Source organism: Galeopterus variegatus, unplaced genomic scaffold (genome assembly GCF_000696425.1).
Source record: "Galeopterus variegatus unplaced genomic scaffold, G_variegatus-3.0.2 Scaffold8320, whole genome shotgun sequence".
Classification (NCBI taxonomy): domain Eukaryota; kingdom Metazoa; phylum Chordata; class Mammalia; order Dermoptera; family Cynocephalidae; genus Galeopterus; species Galeopterus variegatus.
This window is the reverse complement of record NW_007734431.1, coordinates 17,613-37,841: the sequence shown is the minus strand read 5'-3', so window position 1 is coordinate 37,841 and position 20,229 is coordinate 17,613. Positions and strand designations below refer to the sequence as shown.

Genomic DNA, 20,229 nt, shown 5'->3' with positions numbered 1-20,229 from the left:
AGACCGGAGCCGAGCGCGAGCCCCCCCTCCCTCTCCGACCTGGTCGAGAGAGAACGCTCAGGGGGGCGCCCGAGCGGCCCTGTCTCTGCGGATGGGAGTAAGGGGGCGGGAACGGGTCCCCTGCCCCTGTCGGCCCTTCCGAGTCTGCCACGGGGTCGGGCCTCGTCACCTCCTGGGGTCTGAAGGCGGAGGCCCAAGGGGCTGACTGAAAACCAGGGGCCTTCGGAGGCATGTTTGGTGGGAGCAGGGATTCTCGCACTGCGGTAAGTGCGTTCGAGGGGACGCAGTCACCGAGCGTCCCCGTTAGCCAAGTCAGTCTTCTGTTGCCCTGTCTTTCCTTTTTCCCGAAGCCGTTTCGGTCGATACCGTTTTCTCTTGGGTCACGCAGTCTGCCTTCGGCCACTACTCCGGACGGGCTCGGGGCTAGGTGCCCGGACACCAGCGGCGGCCGCCTCGGGAGGGAGGCAGACCCGGGGGAGAGCGAAACATGACAAATGCCAGGCTCTGTGCTTAGCAACTTACATATGAGTGTATGTTCGTAAAACCTCACAATTAATTAGTTAATAGTTGGGGATTAGTTTCCCTTTTATAGGAAGGAAACTGAGGCTTAGCCCTCACCCCATCTGATTGGCTCAGGGTCACTCACAGTGATTGTTTGAACCTAGGTATGCTTCTTCCGTAGCAGGTGTCGCTTGATCACTTCAGAATGGGAAGGAAACGAGCCAGGGAAGTTAAGCAACTTGCCCGCTCCCACTGTAGCTGGTTGGTGCTGCGGCAGGCACAGAACTCCACTTTGCTCCACTTTTCCCTCTACCTGGTGTGTGCCTGGCACTGTGTGCCCAGCCATGTGCGGTAGGATTGCTGTTTCTTCTGCCTGTAACCTCCTCCCAATTCTGTTTTAAAGAGAAACAAAAATATTTTCTGTCCTTAAAGACTAGTTCAAATGCCACTTCTTCCATGTATGACACCACTTGATACCTCTCGTGGGACTTATCAAATAATTGCAACAAAAGGCGTCATATGTCGTATATGTTGGTCCAGTATAATGAACCTTTGTTGAGGGCCCACTGTGTTCCAGACAGATGTCTGAATAGTAGTCTTTTCTCCTTGAGGACAAGAAGCAACGGTTGTTCATATTTCTTATCGTATCTCACCTTATAAGGTGCTTTTTAAAATCTCTAGTGAGTGATTGAACATGTGTGCCTGCCCTCAAGAGCCTGCACCACACTTGGAGGTATGTGCAGAAACATGTTAAGGGCTAACTTATGTAGTTGAGAATATAAATGTTGAAAGAACTTGGAGAGCAAACCATTGGACTGTAGATGGGGAGGGTTTCCTGGGGCAGAAAGACCTTGAGCAACACTCCGAAGAATGTATTTGCATAGGAAGAGAGCAGGGACGATGTTTCTGTGGCGGAAATGGAGTGAACTCAGGACACCTGTCTGACATAAAGGGTGTGCTGCATATAGGAAAGAAAGAGATGAGCTGGGTGGAGTGTGTCCAGATTGCAGCCAGGCAGGCAGAAAAGTTGCTATTAGTGTGGGAGGCCAGAGTAAATTATAGCAGGTTCTGCACTAGAAGTATAATCATCTGTCCCCACTTCAGCCAAATACCAGGAGCTATAATAGGAGCCTCCTGTTTCAATAGGGCACAGGACTCTGACCCGCAGGGCAGGGAGACAGCAGAGGAAAGCAGAAGACTATCAGGAGATACTGAGAAGAACCTTGTTTGTTCAGCTAAATTCAGATGGTTTTTAAAATCTCTAGTGCACAAAAAGAGATCATCCTCCTCAAGCAGTCATCGGTGTTAGAGACAGAGGTAAGCAATAAAACTTGCAAAGTGGCTTACTAGGGGCCCTGGAGGTAGGGACCCTGCTTTTTTAGCCTTAATTCTGCCACCAAACTGTGTGACCTTGAGAGATGTACTTAAACTCCTCTTTGGATTTCTGGAGCACTCCTGTAAAGTGCATCTCTAAAGACCTTTCTAATTATTATATTAATCTATCTCTTAGATAAAATAGTCATCTGTTATGAAAAATAATTCAATGGCATTTAAATTTTTTTAAGTTGATTCCGAAGGGAGGCCAGACATGAGAATGGAAGGTTTCACAATTTTTTGCCTCTGCTGAGCACTGGAAGAATACAGAGTGGAGGAGGGGACTGTTAACTATTTTCAGTGTTTCCCTCTCACCCTTTTCCTTTGGGGGGATAGTGAGTATGATGGTCGACACAGGCTCTGGAATAGACTGACTTGGGTGCAAATTCAGCTCCTTGGCTGACTGTGGAGTGTGACCTCTCTGAACTTCAGTGTCTTCATCTATAAGTTGGGAGTAATAAGAACTACCTCGCTGGATTGTTGTGAGGAGTGGATGAAAGACATTACATGATACCAGGCACAAAGCACGGCTCGGTGAATGAAGGGTAGCTAATAAAATTTGCAGGGTCACTAAGGATAGTATAGCTTCACAGATAGTACAGCTTCTGTGTCCGGATTTCAGTGATTTTCTTTCATCATTATTTCTTGGCACTCCCAGCACCATACGTGGCTTACAAACCACAGGCTATGATGTGTTTAACTTTAAAAAGCAGGCAGTGTTTTCTTCTGAAGTGTGGCTCCACTGTGGGGTTTGGTTACACCCAGAAGAGGAGGTCAGTGAGCAGTCATGGAAACTGCATCTTCTAGGGCAGGAAGGGACCCATGGTTCTTCTTGAAGATTTCCATTTTCTGAGTCAGCCCAGCATGCATTTAGAAGAGTTCTCTTCTTTTCCTCCCAATTTCGTCTCCTCTATCCCCTTTCCTCTTCCTCCTCCCTAAAGTGTGCTGGACTGTCGGAAGAGTGGATGGGGATGAGGAGGAGGCAGAGACATCTCTTCCTTTCATCTAGCTTGTGCAGAGACACTCTGAACACCCTGGGACTGTGTGGACCATAAATTGTAAGGGCGAGCTTTGTAAGCCTACATTCCTCTTGGTTTTCCATGTTTCGGTCAGAATGCCTAAATAGAAAGCACCCAGTAATGCAGTTTGCCTCATCTCTGTTCCAGGTTGGCAAAGCCCCCAGAGGCCAAGGCATGAGGCTGAATGCCCTGCTACCTGAGTATGTGTCAGGAGTTAGGGCCAGTAGTTTGGTTTTGGAGAACTAGGACCACCCCTCCCAGCTTCAGGGGTTCACACTCCCAGGAGCTCCCCATTTCCAAATGCTGCAGCTCCATGCAATAGGGTTTCAAACCAGAAGATGTGGATTCAGGTCCCAGCTGGGTACCTCTTGACCGTGGGATGAGTGTGGGATGCTGCTTTAAGTATAAACACCTTTCTGCTTGATTTTGCAGTCCTGTATGTGCTCAGCAACATCCCTGGCCTTCTGAGGGTGAAGGATAGGTAAGACCTAGGGATGACAGGAGGGGAAGCCATGGGGGATGAGGAAGGCCTAATGTTCGTACTGCTTGTGAACATAAAACGGTTTTACATTGTGATGCCACTTAAATTCACTGTGTGGTGTGAACTGACCTTTCAACTTCCTTGAAACTGGTTAATACATCCGTAGTCTAGGGTGATATAAGGCAATAATCCCCATGAAAGTATTTTGTAAACTACAAGGTGCTGAACAAGTTTTTACTTGTATTCCTCTCCATGGGGCAAAGTTTGCTGCTATACACAAAGCAAAATCTCAAAAATAATGATGATGATCACAATGAGCACCACGTAGTCTTAATAATATTAAAATTAATAGCTAACCTTTGCTGAGTCTTTATTATGTGCAGGCATTGCACTAAGCACTCTGCATTATCTTTTAAACTTCACAACAACCCTATGAAAGACTGACTTTTCCTATCATTTTACAGATGAGAAAACAGAAGCACAGAGAAGTTAAGTAATCTGCCCTTATTAGGTCTTACAGCTAATATGTGATAGAGCCAAGATTTGAACCCAGGCGGACTGACTCCAGAGCCTGTGCTGTTAACCACCATTTAGTGGCTTACAATCCTAGCAGTCCCTTGGTACTGAAATGAGTAAATGATAATCTTTGGGTGGCTGAGAATGGAGAAATCTTCACACCCAGACCTGGGATGGAATCAGACAGCTCTGTCCAGGGTGTTCAGATCAGCAATTACTGAAGCTCATTTATTTTCAAGTGAATCCCATGAGTAAGACAGAAACATCAACCCAAATTTCTTTGTTCACTTGTTTGTGGTCAAGTGATCTGGGGCATCTTCCAGCAGGCATAAGTGGTGATGTATTTGGTGGTCCAGGGAGTAGCTCTGAGTGTTCTCCCTGGAGTAACAGGAGCTTTCATTTGCACAGATTTCACTCCTGTGGAGAAAAGGGACCTTGTTAAAATGGGGTGGATGCCATCGGTGTGAGCCTTGATGGTTGATGGTAAAGTCCTTGCAGCATGACAGGTTGGTTGGAACCGGGTCTAAGGCATTCAGCACTAGGGGTTCTGTGAGCTTTGCTTTGTGATAAGGTTATAGGATCCAGAAACAGAGAAAGCTAGTTCAAATCTTGGCTCTTGCTACTTAAGTGACCTTGAGCAAAAGACATCACTTTAGTGAGTCCCAGTTGTTATGGAAAATAACCATAGTACCTATGTTATGGGGACGATATGAGCATATAATTGATTTTCTCTTCCACATCTGCTGCACTCACGGTCTTCAGCATCCAGCACATGTCAATTCCATCTGTCCAGTTGCTCAGGAATCATCCTTGACTCATCTCTCTCTCTCACCCCTCTCCCATATCCAATGCAATATATTAAAAAAGCTTGTTGGCTTTACCTTCAAAACATATCCAGCATCTCCTCCTTCTTGTGACCTCCGCTGCTACCCAATGATCCAAGCCACCAATAGCTCACACATAGGTTTTTGAAATAACCTCCAGACTGGCCTCCCTGCTTAAGTACTTGCTGCCTTGTCATCTGTTTTCAGCACAAAAGCCAGAGCGACTCCATTAGAATATGTCAAATCATGTCACTCCTCTTTCCAAACCCCTCTGATGATTTTCCAAGTCAATCAGAGAAAAGCCCTAGTTTTCACAATGACCTCCCCATCGCTGTGTTATGCCCCCTGCTGCCTCTCTGATGTCACCCCCTGTCACTCCCCCCTTGATCACTGCCATCCAGCAAACTTACTGCTCCTTATTGCTCCTCAATATGCCAAGCATGTTCCTACCTCAGGGCCTTTGTAACTTTGGTCTCTGTGCCTGATGAACTTCACCCCCAAGTATCCGCCTGATGGTGTCCTTCGCTGCCTCAATTCAGATGTCACCTCTGGACGAGCACTTTCCTGACCATTCTATGTGAAATAACAACTGCGCAACCTCAGAAGCCACCTGTTCTCCTTTCCCTCTCTTTTTCTCTCTGGTATTTATTTTTCTCTGACATTCTTCATATTTGCTTGTTTAATTATTATTGTCTGTCTCTTCTAATTAAACTAAGTTGCGTGAGTGGGAATTTTATTTAGCTCAATCTTGTATACCCAGTATTTAGTAAAATGTCATATATAGTAGGAGCTCAATAAATGTTATGAATATCACATTATTAAAATCCCTCTACGTAGGGCCTTACCTTTCATAAAACAACGACGAGGGAGACAGTGGAGGGAAGGAATGCCGTGAGGAATGACCTCTAAGAGCTTCAATACCGTGAGGATGAGGAGGAGGATGGGGATGATGATGATGGGATGGTGAGGATGATGACAATGACAGTGACAATGAGGATGATTACTAACTGTTGAGCCATAGGGGAGCTGCAATAATACATGGCCTTGTGATCTTTAACATTTACTGGTCACTTGCTGTATGCCAGGCACTGTGGAGGAGCTTTACCCACATTACCTCTGTCCAGCTTCAGTGAATCTTTGATGTAGGCACCATAAAAGTATTGATCCAGTTTACCAATGAGAGTGGACAGTTTATACAAGGTGACATAGTTTGAGAATGGTGGGGAACAGGCTAGAATCCAGGGAGTCGATCCTAAAGCTCACACCCTCAATGAGCACACAAATGTATACACAAATAAGAAAAGACGGCTTAGTGTGGTGAAGTAATTTACCCAAGGCCATTCAGCCTTCAGATGAAATCCAGATTCTTAATAAGCATCATGAACATCAAGCTGGGAAGGAGAGGGCAGGACCATATCTCAACCCGACACAGGTGATTCACTTCCACAATTGCTCCCTCTTACCGTGCTGCTGACGGACTTAATGTTTCATCCCGTAGGTGTGCTGTAGACAAGAAAAATAATAATAATGAGGACCACTGCCTTAGTACGACATTAAAACAAATCTTTCATCATCTGGCTCCTGCTTCTCTTTCTAGCTTCATTTCTCTCTCTGATTTTTTCCTATTCTATGTTTAGCCAAACTGAGCTTTCCTGCAGTTGCCCTTATTTGCTGTAATCTCTTAGGAACTCAGCTTCTTTGACCCTTTTCCTGCTGTATCATCCCCAACCTGGATAAGGTGTCCCTTCCTGGTGCCCCAGCTCCCATATGGGTCATAGCACTTAACACAATGTATTGTAATTGCCTGTTTACTTACTGTCATCCACACCAGAACTTTCAGGGCAGAGACTCTGTTCCTTTTTTTCATCCCCAGCACCAGACAGTTGGCCTGGATTGTAGGAGGCACTCAATATATGATGGATAGTTGGATGGATGGAGTGTTAGTTTGCTAGAGCTTCCATAACAAAATACCACAGACTGGGTGGCTTAAACAACAGAAATTTATTTTCTCAAAGTTCTGGAGTATAGATGTTCAAAATCTAGGTGTCAGCAGGTTTAGTTTCTTCTCAGGCCTCTCTTCTTGGCTTGCAGAGGGCCGCCTTCTTGCTATGTCCTCACATGGTCTTTCCTCTGTTCGTGCACGTTCCTGATGTCTCTGTGTGTCCAAATTTCCTCATAAGGAAACCAGTCAGTTTGGATTAGGGCCCACTCTAAAAGCCTCATTTTAACTTTTCTTTCTCTTTTCTTGGCAGCTGGACAATACAGGAATCCAAACTCTTGACCTTGGTGTTATAATACCGTGCTCTAACCAACTGAGCTAACCAGCCAGCCCCTCATTTTAGCTTAATCACTTCTTTAAAGATCCATTCTCCAAATACAGTCACATTATGGGTTACTAGAGGGCTTCAACATATGGATTTTGGGAATATACAATTCAGCCCATAACTGATGGATGGATGGATATGATAGTACATGACCTAGGATCCTCAGCTTCCAGCATTGTCAGAGTGCCCACTCTTTAAATGCAGGGGATGTTGGAAAAGTCCCAAACCTTTGAAAATTTAGTGGAAGTGTGTGTTATATGTAAACGCAATGTTTTATGATAGGTTTAGATAACACATTATAAATATATGGTACTAATTTGACCAAAAAACATAGAAGAGGTGCATGGACATGGCACCTTCCTTCCTAAGTGAATGGGATGCAGAAGGAGCCATAAAAACCCTATTTCCCAGAGACTGTTTTCATCCTGCCCCTGCCTTGCTCAAGAATCTGCCATATCTCCCTATTAGACTCAAACCACAATGACCAGGAGTGTGTGTGTGGGTTGGGGGTGTGGGAGCTATGCCTCCCCACCCACCTAGAATTCAATTCAACCTACCACTCCCTGCGCTACAGCCACCTACAAGCCCTTGCTCTTTGTTCAAGCTCTTCTCCCCAGCCCTGCAGCCTGAAGTCCCAGCTGCCTCCTCAAGGAAAACCTAGCCCCTGACTACCTGGCCACCTTTAATCCCTGCATCATTTGGGTTCCTCAGAATGAGGAAGAGGGGTAAGGATACAGATTAGGTTTGATCCTATCTGGAAGACATACTAGGTGTGTGGCTCTGGTAAGTTTTCTAACTTCTCTAAGCCTCAGTTTCCTCATTTATAAAGTAGGATGAGTACTTCACAGGATTCATGGGAAGTAATAAATATGAAAAAGCAGCTCTCTCCTTCCCAGCTTGATGTTCATGATGCTTATATTATAAGTTATATATATATAGTTATCATCAATGTGTGCCAACTAAATAAATCCAGTTCCTCTGTAATTCAGAGTGTATCTGTGTATTATCAGCTGTAGAAAAAAACAAAGATAACATCTGTAAACTATGGATTATAGTACCCATGTCCCAGGGTTGTGATTAGGTTTCAGTGAAATAATATCAGTAAAGTACCCAGCATGTTTCATATCAGGAGAATGAAGATTATTGTGTAATCAGTGTCTTATCCCTATCAGGCCATTGGCCTGTACAAGGCAAAACCTTGTCTGTTCACTGCACTATCCCAGTGTTTATTATTGGGTGGGGCACATAATTGACACTAGGAAAGTCTTTCATTCAATTCATGCATAGAACAAATCTGAGCATGAGATGGAGGCAAGGTGGCTACAGAAGTGAATAAAGCAGTTCAAAGTCCCCACCCTTAGGGCTGGCCCGGTGGCGCACTGCTACAGTGCGCTGCTTGGGAGTGCGGCAGCGCTCCCGCCGAGGGTTCAGATCCCACATACAGACCGGTTCCCGCTCACTGGCTGAGCGAGGGGCGGGCGCAGCACCGAGGGTTGCGATCCCGTTGCCGGTCCCGGTCCGGTACGGGTGTGACACTGAGGGTTGCGGTCCGTTGCCAGACATGAAAAAAGACAAAAAGGAAAAAAATAAATAAATAAATAAATAAAATACAACATACTAGATAGTACTTAGTGCTAGGGGCAAAAGGAAAGTGGAGAAAGGGGAGCAGGAAGAGTGTGGGATTGGGACAGAGGGTATCATTTTAGATTAGGTGGTCAGGGAGACCTCACTGAAAAGGTGACATTTGAAAACCTGAAGGAAGTGCGGGAGCCAGCTGAGCAAAGATCTGGAAGAAGAACATTCCAGGCAGAAAAAAAGCAAAGACCCTGAGGTACACCCAAGAAACAGAAAGGAGGCCAGTATAGCTGGTGTGCGTGAGCAATTTATTCAACAAGTATTCATGGAGCCCTTACTATGTACTGAATAAACAAATAAATGAGCACAATGTCTGGTATATAGTCAGCTCCCAGCACATGTGGCTGTTATTGTTATCAATATTATTATCACTGTTATCTCTGTATCTCTCCCACCTCCTCCACAACCACCCCATGCCCAGAGAAGACCTGGCACCTAGTGAGAACCCAGTAACTGCTTGGTGAACTGAATTTCGCTGTCCTATGTAGGCTGGTGTCTGTCCCTAACCATTAACATCTGGTAATCTCTTGAGGTTTAGCTGCATTAGAGACTGTTTCCTTACATTGGCCTTTTGCTTTGAAAATCCTTGGGTCTTAAAGCAATACCAGAATTGTATGAAAGCGCAGTATTATATCCCTTTGGTTGAATTCCTCAACCTTCAGAAAGACAGGGAGTCCAGGAGTTTGGATTCTGTGACTTGTGATCAGTTCCCTGAGCCCCTTGATTTTATAGGTCCATGTCTAACAGGGGCCCCTTAGGGGAAGGGCAAGTGCTCTGGGCCCAGCATCCTCAGGCTTTGGAATGTCACCTGGGACTCTGTGGCCAGAAGTAGGAGGCTGCTGTTTGAAACACAGATTAGTCTCTGGAAGGTTTCTGCCTAGAAGCGGGTGGATGGGAGTGAGGGAACTAGAGCTCACCGGGAAACTTCCCACTACAATGATCATCACAGTAACTCAGGAGACTTGTCCAGTATGCAGAAGAGATTGAGTCACTAATGTGCTCCCCTCTGAGGCTTTGCCAGCCAGGAGATTGCAGGTCTCTTAGAAAGGAGATTCCTTGGTGACATAGGATAATCTTGTACTTTTCTCTCATTGAGGAAGTCAGTATTACTATCTGACTAAGCCCCTCTTGTTTCAATAAGCCCAGGTTCCCTTGTTCTTTCTTCAAGAGAAAAAAAATGCCATTATTCTCTTGATCTACTTCTTGAAGCAGACAAGAACTCTCCATTCATAGGAGGCTTTCAATCCAGTTGAATTGACTCCTATTGTGTTCACCCCCCTGTAGCTCCCATCCCATCATTATACAGGCACTTCCGAGACACCTATCCTCAAACCTGGGCTTTCGGGGTGTGATCACTGTCCAAGTAGAAGGCCTCTTCTTCCACTGTCCGGTGTTATCTCTCATTGTTCCCAAACACACACACACACACACACACCCTGCACGCTGGCCTCTTTCAGTCTCCTCTCTCTTACCCTACTGGTCCCTGTCTTCTGGGATGAATGAGCTCTTTCCTCCTCTCCGCCCAGCCTCATCAAAAGCTGTGCTTTGAGGAAGAGAACACTGGCTTTGGAATAAGAAAGACATTATTCTCATTTTAGAGGAAAATAAGGCTGGGGCTCAGAGTGTCTTAGCGATTAGCCCGAAGTCACACAGTTTGTCTCTTTCAAGAACCAGGGTTTTAGACCACATGTGTCTGATTCCAAACCCCTCTCCTTTTCTACCAGCCTCTTGGGTGGCTGACCTGCAAGGAATATTGATTAGCACCCAATCCCAAAATAAATATTTGGTGTCAAATTGTAATACAGGGCAGCATGGAAAATAGGTTTTAAATGATTACTGTGTAGAGGCCAGTTCCAAAGTAGCTGTCAAACAGAAGTGATATCAATAAATATTTGTCAAATCACTAAATGAATATCAGTGATTTGAAGTTAAGGCAGGTGGATCTTCTGAGAAGGAATGGTATTTTCCATCCTTGAGAAAGGAGATTCTTTGTTCCGTAAACAGGTTTGCATGAGAAATTTTCTTTTATAAAATGACTACAGCTGTGTTTTTTCATAACAGCTGACCTTGGTTCACAGGCTAAGCTGCCCGGGGGCGGGGATTATCTATGCAACTGAGCTGAGGTGCCCTGTAGTGGAGCCAGATTTTGCTTTTGCCAAGCTATGAAGGCAAGGCCTTTGTGAAGTTCAAAGCTTCTCTCCATTTCTCTAAGGAGGAAGGATTCTTCTTTTAAAAAGTGCAGCCTCTTTGAAAGTTTCTGAAGCTTCTGGGATTAAAGGACAACTGGGATCTCTTTTTGATTCTCATCTTGACATGTATTTGCATGTTTTCTCTGGAAATATCTCACATCAGTTCATCCTGATGGCAGCTATGAGGCAGGCCTGACATGGGCCAAAGGCTCATTCAAGAGAAACAGGAGAGAATTCATTCATGTGTCAGATGCTGAGCCATACATTTTATACTTGATTTCCCATGGAATCATCACAGCCCTATTAGGTAAAGATTATTTAAGACAAAAAAAAGAGAGAGAGAGAGAGAGAAGGAGAGAGAGACTCAGAGACGACCAGCAATCTGCTCAGATGATGTAGCTTGAGAGTGGTAAAAATGGGATTGAAACCTATGTCTGCCTGAGCCCAAAGTCCATGCTCTTTCAACTCTCCCCTCAGAAGCTTCCTGAAGTTACAACTAAATTTAGCTCGCCATTGACACCTCTTTCAAATCTGCTCCCTACTTATCTGACCAGATTTATCTCCCATAATTTCCACATCGAGGCTGCCTGTGGAGCTTTTAAAAAATAGATGAACCCCAGCCCCATATCAGACCTACTAATGGTAAAGCCCAGGCATGAATATTTCTTTAAAGCTCCCCAGTCAACATGTGTGTCCATCTTTAGTTAAATATCACTACAATATATGGATCTTTTATTCCAGACAAACTCCAGCCCCCATTACCACCTTCTGTTTACCCATTTCCTCACCTTTTTCCATACCAAATTCCCTAAACTGAGTAATTCCAATTGCCCTTCAAGACCCCCATCTCACCTCTCCAATGATCAAAATTCTGTCTATTGTCAATTGTACAAATCACTGCAGAAGGCCTTAGTAAGTGTTAAATGTTTGGAAAAATTAACAAATGTAAATGCTCAAGTCACCCCCACACAGTGTGATAAATTACAAATAAATAATTGAATACAAAAGCTTTATGTCTAGGAAAATGGGGAATAAAAAATGAACTGTATCTTCAAATTTGGGTGGGAAAATGGAATTTCTACACATGGGAGAAAAAGATTTTGTTAAAATGGGAAAGCAGATTAGGTTTAACTACATAAAAATGTAAAACTACTGTACTAAAGAATAAGGAAAGCATACAGGAAAAATGTTGTAAATATGACAAGCAAAAGTTAGTATAAATATTATCTAAAAAGGCCGTACACACAGAGGTTACATACTCTGAAGATGGAAACTCTGTCTGCCTTGTTTACTATCATATTTCCTGTGTCTGTAGATGCTTGGGCCTATAACAAGAAATGAGTAAATGTTTGTTGAATAAATAGATTAAAAAATAACTTGAAACTCCAGAAGTGAGCAAAAGATATGAATATAATTCACAAAAAAAGGAAATATGGTTATTTAACACATAGTCACATATTGCTAACCTCACTTGTGATATAAGAAATAGAAGGCCTTAAAATACCAATGGGTTATTATTTCTGCCTGTGAAATTAGCTGAGATTTAAAAAACATATGTAAAAAGTATAATGCCATAGCGTGTGAGTGAAACAGCTCCTTCATGCAGTCATCGATTGGGCTGCTTGGAGACTGGCAGAAATGGGAACAAGATCTGATGGTATTCCGATGGTCACTGTAATGGGAATTATTGGTTTTGTCTGACCAGCAGCTCTCCCTCATCCCCTTTGGACAGACCCCGCAGTCCTCAGGCAGTGTACTAACCTCCTGATGCATGGCACGATTAAAAACTGGCCAACCCCTCACTGGGATTTTTCAAACCAGCAGTGAAGCCCTCCCTTTACCCTGTTTGTGAACTAGTAAGGCTGTAACTCTGGAAGCTGCCAGCTACCATGTCCCTTAAAACATGGAGAGAGTGGATCTGTAGGAGGGAAAAAATAGGTTGGTTTGCAGAGAGAACCCTATTGGCTTTAGTCTCTCTGGTTCTCATCCTTTCTGAGGTTATTAAATGTGTCCCAATTCTTACCATGTGGTAAGTGAATGAATCATCCACCTCCCTTTTTTTAATTTTTTTTTAATTTTTCACCTTTAGTAGGGTAGAGTGGGCTGCTTGTGGCTCACAAGAGCCTATTGTTAAATGTTCATGAATTTTGTAAACTGCTTGTTAAATGATTGGAGCTTGAAACCAGCCCTGATGGAAGTATTGTATTGATTCTGTAGCTACGGTGGGAGTTAATTAGCCCATGAAAATCTGCAAGCGGTACAAGTCAGGGCTTTTTTTTTTTTTTTCTGGAGAGCCAGTTGTTAAACATTTACCGGGCAGGCCTGGTAGCGCACTCGGTAGAGTGCGGCGCTTGGGAGCGCAGTGGCACTCCCGCTGAGGGTTCAGATCCCATATAGAGACCGGTCTGCTCACTGGTTGAGCGTGGTGCAGGGTGACACCGAGGGTTGCGATCCTGTTGCTGGTCGTGGTGCGGGCGCGACACCAAGGGTTGCGATCCCGTTACCGGTCACAAAAAAAGACAAAAAGGAAAAAAAAAAAAAAAAACATTTACCAACGTTCCTTAAGGTATCTGGGCTGGATTTCTGTCACTAACAATACAGAGAATTTGGGGCAATGCAGCCAGAGATACTGAGAACACCCAAATCCCACCTGGGACTTACTAATCTCCAGTTTACAAATGAAGAAACTTCCCCAGGCACTCCCCAAGTGAGGCAAAACCCAAGGGAAGCTTTATCGTGAGCTGGGCTTTAGTCCTCAACAGAATTCCCAAAGCAGAATCCACGGTGCATGAAACTGTTCTGGACAGTCACAGCCAGACACTTTAGGGGCAGCCTTCTCCCTGAGCCTGAATCCTGGGTGGGCCATTTTGCAGAGAAAGATGATACAGTGCATATTCATCAGTGCTGGATGAAACGGAGCCTCAGAGAAAGAGAAACAGAAAGTGAATTTGCTACCTCTGAGCTCAGCAGGGGCCAGGCCTGCCTGCCACAGGGGAGAAAAGAGCAGAGGAAATGCCTAGGGCTGCCTCTAGGGGCCCATGCTCTATGTCAGCTTTCAACAGATTGGCAGAAAAAAGAGACACCATACACATCTCCAGGTGACCCTGCTCACTGGCAGAGGTGATCTAATGAGTGCCCGGGCTTCTGCTTAATCATATTTTTCCTCTTCTTGGAAAAGGGGCAAGAAAGTGGTGTAAGGGGAGAGTCCGGAGAAAGAAGCCCCTTTTCCACATTCCTTTAGAATTATTTTGGCAACAAGTAGGAGCATTAAAACCGTTCATACCTTCTACATCAATCGTTTTATTTCTGGAGTCATTTCTAAAGAAATAATGCAAACTAAAGGAAAAGCTTTCTGCTCAGACTTGTTTATTACTGAGCTATTAAGAATAGGAAAAAAAGCTGGAATCCACATAAATGTCTAACAATAGGAGAATGATTAAGTAATTTATAACACCTCGGCTCAGTTTAATGTATCACAGTCATTAAAAATGTTCTGAAGAGATTATATTAAGATGGAAAAAAATTCTTAGGTTAACTAAATCAAAATTAGGATTTAAATTTTATATTCAAAATGAGAGGTGATACAAAAAAAAACAGGCAAACTCAACAATGCATTGACTAAAAACTAGAAAGATATACTACAGAATGTTAACTACAGTTTTATTTGGGTGGTAGAACTACTGATGGTTTTTAGTTCTGCTTTTCAATGTATTTTCCTACTTTTGTTCAATAAACTTACATAAAAATGGATACCATTTACTGAGTATTACTGACCTTATGCCAGGCCCTTTGCTAAGCACTTTTCATAGATTATTTTATTTAAATCTTTCAGCAACCCTGTGAGGTGGGTGCTTTTGTTATTTCCAGTTTACAAATGAAGAAACTCAGAGAGCATATGTAACTTGCCCAAAGTCATGAAATAGAGCTCCCCACACCCTCATAACGTACACTATCTGCTTCTGTAAAATTGCTTGCTTAACCTAAGTAACTCCATTTTGCCCCCTGTCTGACCAGACTACTCCCCCCTTCTGCATGAGAAACTGTTGACCTTTTCATAGAAACAAAACACAACTGCATAGAAACAGGAGCCATACACAGTGAATTATTACATGGGAACAGGAACCATACACAATGAAAACTTACATGCTTGACTACTCGAAAGGCTCATTCTCGGCCTCTGTGACCCAGCCCCCTAGCTTGCTCTGTGCAACTGGAAAATCCTGTGTGCCAACGGGATATAGTTTTTGTCTTTAAAAACCCCACAAGACCAAAGCCCGATGCCATTCTTCCTTGGTTGCTCCTTGGGAGACAGACGTTGGCCAGCTGGAGTGAATAAACTGCCCTTTTCTGCACGAGTGGTGTGTAAGTGCATTTCTTGTGGGAGGGGGCCTCACAACAGTCACACAGCTGATAGGTAGATGTATTAGTCTGGTTGTGTTGCTATAACAGAAATACCTGAGACTGGATAATTTATAAAGAACAGAGGTTTATTTGGCTTACATTCTGGGACAGCTGCATCTGGCACAGGCCTCAGGCTGCTTCTACTCATGGTGGAAAGCAGCAGGCAGCTGGTGGGTACAAGCAGATCACATGGCATGAGGGAGAGGGAGGGAGGGGGGGAGAGAGAGAGAGAGAGCATGCACCAGGGTCTTTTAAACAACCAGTTCTTGTGGGAACTAATAGAGCAAGAACTCACTCATTACCCCTCCTCCCCCAGGGAAAGCATTAATCCATTCATGAAGGAACTACCCCCATGACTCAAATAGCTTCCAGCACTGTCACATTGGGGATCAGATTTCCACATGAGTTTTGGCAGGGACAACACATCCAAACTCTATTAGTAGAGAAGCCAGGATGTAGAGCCTGGTCTGATATCAGAGCCAAAGCCGACAATATACATGCCACCCTCCCCAATAAGAGAATAAATTAGATAAATAATTTATGTAAAACTATACACATGAAAAATTACATACCAAAGAAAAATAGACTTCTTTTAATTGGTACATCCATCCTTCAAAGCTAGTTCAAGGCCTATCTCTTTTGTAAGAACTGTTCCTGTCCCTAAATTCTCGTGCTGGTATTTGCTCCCTTCAGTGACTCTTACATTGTCCTATGTTGTTGGCTATCTTTTCTTGTTTATGGGATTTATACTCTCAAATAACAGAAAGTCTCCTCACGCTGTTTTTCCCTCTTCCCCCTCCCTTTTCTCCCTGTTGTATGCTAAATGTCATCTGCAATCTCTCTGCTCCGTAAGATAAAATGAGCTAGAAACTCCCAAACTCATGTCCTTACGGAAATTAAAAGCCTTACCCAAGATTTCCCCAAATGCCCAGGAACTTGCTTTCTTAAGTTTACTTATGGCCACTTCTACCTCCAACTCCTGACTCCACTGAGCTAGTTCATTCAGGAAAAGTTCTCGACTTTCTGTCTCTGATCCAAGTGGAAACTCAGCCCCTTTCTCGGTTTCTACAGAAGACCCACACTTACAAGGCAATCTGAATATGTAGACTTTATTGAAGGTATTGGAGGGCTGAGGAGAGGTTGACACTGCTGAAATTCCCACTTGAACATGAACTTAGACATCCTTGTGAAAACAAAACTCTTGGGCCACCAGGTCCTAGAGATAATGGTATTCATTGGCTACTTTGCTCTGTGTAATATCCTCCCTCTCCTCCCGCCCCATTGCCCTTCTACCCCACTCTCCCCCCTTATCTGAACTCCAAATTCTCTCTCCTCTGCACAGCCATTCAACTCCCTCAAGCCACAACCTCCAGACTCAGCTCCTAACCCTTCCAGGTGCCCCGCTGAACAAAAGGACCTTTCATTGTAGCAGAATCCACTCTTCTTACAAGCCAGTTGTGTTTGTGGATAGCAAACTTTTTATCTTCTTCTGTTACACTTAAATATGTCCACTGAATTAAGAACCTGCTTTTGCCAGATGCTAAAGATATACAAAATTGAGAAAAAAACACAAGCGACAATCATTAAACACTTAATCCTTAAATTCCTTAATAACTCACAGTTTATGGAACAATTAACCCCCATACCAGCTCACTGTTGCTATAACAAAAGTAGAGGCACAGGACCACGGGGCTCAAGGGGGTGAAGCAGCCTGTAGATTTGTAGAAATTCAAGGGCCTGACATGCAGGAGTCTTGAGTTCCTTTCTCTAGCTATGTGTTCAGCTGGTTTTCCTCGTGTTTCCCTTCTAAAAGCTTCTCTTTGGATGTGGCTGCCAAGATTCTTTCCATTGCATTATACAATATGGGGTATTTACGACTGACACTAACCCCAATAGCACTAACTTCTCAATAACCTCACTTTGAAACATGTAAAACATTAGGTCTGCACTAACTCTGAACCATCCTGCTGAGTACTATGGATGAGCATCTGCAAGACCATTTGGTGGGTTGAGCAACAGAGGATATTGAGGGTTCTGTAAAGAAAGTCAATATGTGCTACGATGCTCAATAAAGTCCATTTTTAACCTAAGTTTCCTGTTCCTGCTTTTTTTTTTTCCTTTCAAAACCCAATGCAAACCAGAGCTCTTCTTTCAGATTCTTCAAAAGTAAATGGGGGGCCGGCCCGGTGGCACACTGCTACAGTGCGCCGCTTGGGAAGCGTGGCGGCGCTCCCGCCGAGGGTTCGGATCCCACATACAGACCGGCCGCTCACTGGCTGAGCGAGGGGCGGGGGCAACACCGAGGGCTGCGATCCCGTAGCGGGTCCGGTCCGGTAGGGGCACGACACTGAGGGTTGTGATCCGTTGCCGGTCACGAAAAAAGACAAAAAGGAAAAAAAAAAAAAAAGTAAATGGGGGGCCGGCCCGGGGGCACACTGCTACAGTGCGCCGCTTGGGAAGCGGGGCGGCGCTCCCGCCGAGGGTTCGGATCCCACATACAGACCGGCCGCTCACTGGCTGAGCGAGGGGCGGGGGCAACACCGAGGGCTGCGATCCCGTAGCGGGTCCGGTCCGGTAGGGGCACGACACTGAGGGTTGTGATCCGTTGCCGGTCACGAAAAAAGACAAAAAGGAAAAAAAAAAAAAAAGTAAATGGGGGCAGGGGAGGGCTGCAGATCTCTGTTATCACAAAGGATGTTGCCTGCACTGACACTGGTTTCAACAGTTCCTTTACAAAATACTGTGACTGTGCTTTATTTAGCCTTAGCTTGAATTTTTGAGCATGGAACAATTGGTTGTCAAGACAATCAAACTGCTGTGCCATAGAAGTTCTAATATTTGTAGAGCACACACTACATGCTAGTTATTGTGTTGACTGGTTAAAAATAATATCAAATTAATCCCCATGAGGTAAATGATATGTCAGATTAAAAACAAAGAAGAAGAAGAAAATTGAAGCTCTGACAATTTGCCAAAGATCAGATGACTGAGTAAACAGCTGAAGTTTGAAGCCAGGTTCATTTGAGTCTGAACTCATGATATTGCTCAAATGCAACAATTTATAGAAATAAAAATTCTGTCGGTTTTTAGGTCATTTCTAGTAATTTGATACCAAATGTTAAAACCAAATGCTTCTATCTTTTAAAGAAATAATCAGGATTTGCCTTCACCTTAGTATAAGATGCTGCTATTAAGTTTAAAATTCAAATTGTAATTATGGCTGTACTCTGGGTTGAGATATTTTAAGTTAGTTTTTTAATTATAAAAGAGATGTTCATGTAAAATTTTAAAACTTAATGTGGATGTATGAAGTTTAATATAAATGTCAATGGCCCACAAAAATTTGAATAAACATTTCACCAGAGGAGATCTCCAGATAACAAATAGGCATATAAAAAATGCGCAACATCATCAGTCACTAAAGAAATGAAAATTTTCCACTAGGAGAGCTAAAATGTAAGTCTGACCATACCAGATATTGGCAAGGACATGGAGAAACTAGACTGTCATACACCGTTTGTTGGTATGTAAATGGTATAACCACTTTGAAAAACAGTTTAGCAGTTTCTTAAAAAGTTAAACATACACTTACCATACGGTCTAACTGTTTCATTCCTAGGTATTTACACAGGAGAGATAAAAGCATGTGCAGATACGAAGACTGGTGCATGAATGTTCACAGCAGCTTTATTTGTAAGAGCCAAAACCTATTGATAATCCAAACGTCCATCAGCAGATGAACAGATAAGCAAATTGTAATACATCCATGCAATATAATGCTATTCAGCAATTAAAAGAAACACAACAATATGGATAAATCTCAAATTAATTTTTCTGAATGAAGGCCAAAAATAGTATATATTGTATGATTCTATTTATATAAAGTTCTAGGAAATGCAAACTTTTAGTGACAGAAAACAGATCAGTGGTTGCCTGAGGAGCGGGGACAGGGAGGGATTACAAAGGGGTGTGAGGACACTTTTGAGGGTAACGAATATATTCATTATTGTGATTGTGGTGATGGCTTCACAGGTATGTATGTATATCAAAACTTATTACATTATACACTTTAAACATGTCCAGTTCTGTTACACACACACACATGTTGCAATGGACACAATGCTTACGTCCCCCCCAAATTTATATGTTGAAATCCTAACCCCCAAGGTGATAGTATTAGGAGGTGTAGACTTTAGGAGATAATAAGGTCATGAGCATAGAGCCCTCATGAATAGGTTTAGTGCCCTTATGAAACAGGACTGAGTGAGACCACTCACCCCTTCCACCATGTGAGGATACAGCGAGAAGGCCCTTTATGAAGCAGGAAGCAGGCCCTCACTAGACACCAAGTCTGCCAGTGCCTTGATCTTAGACTTCCCAGCCTCCAGAACTGTAAGAAATAAATTTCTGTTCTTTATAAGCCACACAGTTTATAATATTTTGTTATAGCAGCCCAAATGGACTAAGACACACACAGAGCCAATACCCCAAAATCCTCTCCATAGGTTACTACCAATATCAATTTTATGATCATCTTTTTAGACATTTACACAATAGGGATCATAACATACACAGCTGTCTACAACTTGCTTTTTTCACTTGCACATTTTTTCATGTGTATACATACAGATCTACCTCACTGGCTGCCTAGTAAATCTAGTGTACTGAATGCTTTGTGACATTTAATGAGTCCTCTATTTGTCGACATTTAGGTGGCCTCCAATTTGTACTAGAGAATTTTTTTTAACCACTACAGTTGTCTCCAGAGTCATAAGCACCTGACTAAAAAGCTTCCTGCTCATGAAAACATTTTGTTGCTGGTGCTGGCTCCTACCCTGTCCTTCCTTCCTTACCCTGGCGGCCAGCAACCCAGCTGCCCTGGCCTACTTGCTCCACCTGGTGGGCAGTGTAAGGTACTACCTAGGTTTAGTACTCTATCTGGGCAGTCTCCTTGTCTGGTTTGCA

At 43.6% G+C, this 20,229-nt stretch overlaps 1 long non-coding RNA gene across 1 annotated transcript; it reads left to right on the top strand.

Moving 5' to 3' along the window:
* Positions 1-1,747: 1,747 nt before the first annotated feature.
* On the top strand, positions 1,748-18,990 carry LOC103608334. The gene is made up of 3 exons (XR_552041.1): positions 1,748-1,818; positions 3,327-3,375; positions 18,884-18,990. It is a non-coding gene; the product is annotated as an uncharacterized LOC103608334 (long non-coding RNA).
* The last annotated feature ends 1,239 nt before the right edge of the window (positions 18,991-20,229 follow it).